The sequence below is a fragment of the Arachis duranensis genome, unplaced genomic scaffold, assembly GCF_000817695.3.
Source record: "Arachis duranensis cultivar V14167 unplaced genomic scaffold, aradu.V14167.gnm2.J7QH unplaced_Scaffold_100371, whole genome shotgun sequence".
Taxonomy (NCBI): Eukaryota; Viridiplantae; Streptophyta; class Magnoliopsida; order Fabales; family Fabaceae; genus Arachis; species Arachis duranensis.
In genome coordinates, this window is record NW_026263705.1 from 11,672 (window position 1) to 16,341 (window position 4,670).

Genomic DNA, 4,670 nt, shown 5'->3' on the forward strand with positions numbered 1-4,670 from the left:
GACCTCAGAACGGTTGCTAGTGGGCAATATGGAGCGCCCAATAAAGTCTAGCCAGCCTCTTGCAATTGGTTTGAGGTCTCCCCTCTTGAGTTGGTTTGGGACACCCTTTGAATTGGTTATCCACTTAGTTCCAGGGAGGCATATGTCCTCTAGAACTTGATCCAACCCTTTATCTGCTCTCACCATCCTCCTATTGAAGGAATCAGGATCATCTTGCAGTTGAGGTAGTTTGAAGATTTCTCTTATTTTGTCCAGATGGAAGTAGATAACTTTCCCTCTGACCATGGTTCTGTAAGTATGGTAAGCAGTTCCAGTCATTCTCTGCTTATCTGTTAGCCACAGATTTGAGTAGAATTCCTGAACCATATTTCTTCCAACCTTTATTTCAGGATTGGTTAGAACTTCCCATCCTCTGTTTCGAATCTGCTCTTGGATCCCCGGATATTCATCTTCTTTAGATCAAATTTAACTTCCGGGATCACTGATCTCAGGCCCATTATTTTGTGATAATGGTCTTCATGTTCTTTGGTTAAGAACTTCTCTTGGTTCCAAAGATTCTTTGGATTATTCTCTTTCTTTCCTCTTGAATTGGTTTGTTTTCCCTTAGGAGCCATGATCTTGATGAATCTTGGCTTAGTGATCAAGGAAAAGCACACCAAACTTAGAGGTTTGCTTGTCCTCAAGCAAAAGAAAGGAAAGAAGAGAGAGAAGAGGAGAGCAAATTCGGAATGGTGTGGGGGAATTAGGGGGCCAAACGTGTATTTATAAAGTGGGGAGGAGAGATTTCGAAAAAAAAGAAAAATTTGAAAGAAGATTTGAGAAGATATGCCTCTCTATGTTAAGTTCATGAAATAGTTGCTATCCAAGAAGAGAACTTTAAAGGTAGATGAGACAGTGGTCATGACCAAGAAATGTAGAGCCATCATTCAGAGCAAATTACCAAGAAAGATGCAAGATCCAAAAATCTTTCAAATACCATGTACCATTGGAAGCGTAACCTTTGAAAAAGTCTTGTGTGAACTAGGAGCAATCATCAATTTAAAGCCCTTGTCTGTGATGAAGAAGTTGCAAATTAAAGAGGCACAACCAATAAGGATAGCATTACAAATGACAGACAAATATCTGAAACATGCACATGGAATAGTGGAGAATGTCTTGGTCAAAGTGAGAAAATTTTTCCTCCGAACTTTTTTTGTAATTCTTGCCGTGGGGGAGGATGAAAATTCCTATATTATCCTAGAAAGACCATTCTTAGCCACTGGGAGAGCTCTAATTGATGCAGAAGAGTGTGAATTAGTGCTTAGAGTGCATGATGAGCAACTGGTCTTTTTTGTCTTCAAAAGTACGCATTCCACAGGTGAAGAGGAGAGGTGCATGCAGGCTGAGGTTATTGATCCAAACCTTCAAGAACCCTCTGATGATGCACAACAAGATCTACAGCTCAAGCCCCCTTTGGTGACAATCAAAAAAATTCTCCCTGAGATTAAATCCAAGTTTGGAGTTGGAAATGCATCATCCACCAAGGAGGAGGTTCTCAAGAAGAAAGTGCCCAGAGTATGGAAAAATAAAAAGATCCCCACTGTAGATTTTCTTCGTAGGGATGAAGGTGGTGTTGACTTGTAATCTAGTGTTGACTTATATAGTAAACAAAATCTTCTCTCTTGAGCATATTGATCTACTTCATAGGGACACAAGGAGAAAATTCAAAGTGAGAGGGAGGAGTTGAAGCACTATGATCAACTGCTGCCTTAACAAGAAATCAACCGTCAAGCTAGTGATGTTAAAGAATTGCTTGTTGGGGGGGGGAACCCAATATTTCGTACCAAAGAAAAGACAAGAAAATGCCGTGTTCAAGGATTAATCCAAAGTTAAAAAGCAAGAGAATTCATAATATTATCCAGATTATAATTCTGAATGACATTAACATTCCTAAGCTTCAAAGGATATTGAGATGCCGAAACTATTTAGGGTCACAGTGTTGTTAACCCCACTCTGAGATAGACAGGAGCTTATTGTAAACTAAACTCTCATGCAAATTCACATCTCAGGTTTATATTATTTTCAGTTGCTTGAGGACAAGCAACAATTCAAGTTTAGTATTGTGATGCGGGAGCATCTTCCTTATCTTTTCTTAGTGAATTTGCATATAAAACTATTGAATTAAATCAAAATTTAAGTGTTTTAAGTCGCCATGAATGCTACTTTGAATTGTTGTGCAATTTGATTTATTATAGGTCACATTCGAGCAAGTTTGACAGAGTTCGTGTAAAAGAAAAGGAAGAAAGTGGATGATGTTAATCCTGACCTCCTCGCACTCCAACAAGCATAACTTGAGCTACAGAGGTCCAATTGATGTGGTTCTAGTAGCATTGGAAAGCCAACTTTCAGAGCTTTCCAACAATATATATAATAGTTTATAATTTTCTTTTGGCATCATGGCGCCAAACGCCACCATCCGAAGTTTGGCACCAAGATCATGAGAAACTCCACATTTTTTGAGGCCAAATGCCAGAAAACCCAAGTTTGGCACCAGGAACATGGGATTGCATGCATTGGTATCTAAACATGGCGCCAAACTTCATCCAGCTCAAGTTTGGCGCCAGAATGCTGATTTTGAAGGGCTTTCACGTGATCTTCACCAAATCTTTTGATTTAATTTAGTTTTTAAAATTTGTTTTGAATTAGGAAAATATATTTTTAGGTTTTAGAAATTATATTTTACATTTATGAGGATTATATATAAAAGGAGAAAATATTCTGATCCAGGACTACTTCTCCTCTTCGGCACTTCACATTTTTCTGTGCTAGGGTTTCCAGACCATGAGCAGCTAAATCTCTATTGTTAAGGTTTGAATTTTTATTTATTTGAATGCATTGATTTATATTGTTAAGGTTAACTATTGTTTTCTACTTCTGATTAATGTATTGATTTATATTCAAGAATCTGTTTTGTTCTTCATCGTGCGGATTAGAGTGTATTGGAAAATAACTCTTTTCTAAATTGAATAACAGCTTGAAATTAAATTCTCATGACTCTTTAATTATCTGAATTTAATATGATACGTGACGTATAATCATATCATCTTTGGATTTGTAGGGTTTTGTGTGGCTATAAGCTAGGGATTGGCAATTAATTGAGTTAGAGGAGGATTAAACTACCAAGGAATTGGAATCTAATTACTTAAAGTTGCTATGAATTAAAATCCTTGCATAATCAAAGTGGTTAATAAGAATTGTTAATCTGGAAAAGCAAATATCTCCAAAACCTTAACTATTTTCTCATATAATTCTCACAACCAATTTACTATTTGCTTTCTTAACTCTTCTGAGTTGCTGTTTAATGCTATTTGAAGTCAAAAAACTCCTTTTTGCTTGTCTAACTAAGTAAATCACTCAACTATTATTGCTTGATGCATCAATTCTTGTGGGATCGACCCTCACTCACTTGAGGTATTACTTGGTATGACCTGGTGCACTTGTCGGTTTAGTGTTGTTGTATTTTAAAATCCGCACCAAATAGTTAATGACCTTCGAGGCCAAGATAAACCTGGAAGGAGCTGCCGATGCGGTCCGATGTAGGGCTTTTCCGGTAACCCTAGCCGGCACCACGATCAAATGGTTCGACGCCTTCCCTGGAATTTTATGGCTCAGTTCACCATTAGAATCACCAAAGCAAAACATCTGATCAGGCTACTCGGAATTACTTAAAGACAAGATGAATCCACGAGGAAATACCTCGACAGATTCAATGATGAGTGCCTAACGGTCGACGGAAGCCTGTCTTTTTTTGACCAATGGCCTCATGAACGAAGAATTTTGGAAGCACCTCGCCTCTAGGCCAGTTTGGACCATGCACAAATTCCAAAATGTCATGAGAGAATACATAAAAGACAAAGAGGTATGCTAAGTTGTGGCCGCCTATAAACAGCAGCACGGAACCTCGTAAGAACGCACCACCAAAAGATACCCCGAAAGAGCACGATTCCATTGCCCTTAACCGGCCACCCAGGGTAGGAAAGTTAACAAACTATACCCCCTACCCACCCCTATCACTTATCACCAAATAGTGGAATGAGGCATCCTTCCAAAGGTTGACAACTGAAGGAATGGACAGACAAAAACAATAGTCTATACTGGAATTACCACCGAGGATATGGACATAATACCCAAGATTGCTTCGATCTAAAGGACGTTCTCAAACAAGCCATCTGAGACGACAAACTCCCCTAGTTTGCCAGGATTAACCAAGAACCCAGGAAAGCTGAAAGAGAAGTATCACCAGAATGCAGAGGACGCAACCCTAGGACAATAGGACAGGTACCCCAAGAAAGTCTGGAGACCGATCCCACCAGGGAAAGGACGCGCTGAAAAAGTCAAAATCAGCACTAAAAAGGATCTCAAAGTTCTAGCTGTAAAAAATCAATCACCAACCTCCTCAGTTCCAGCAACGATCACGTTCTCCCCAGATGACTGTCAACAGGGCACCTCGGCAGAAGAAGCCCCTTCTGTCATCTCTTCAAGGGTCAGAATCGGACTGGTGAAAAGAATATTGGTCGACACTAGAGCTGATTCCAACATCATCTTTAGAGGAGCCTTCGATAAGCTAGGTCTTTGAAACGAAAATCTGCAAAGCCACCGCAACAGGATAATTAGACTCTAAGACAACTTCC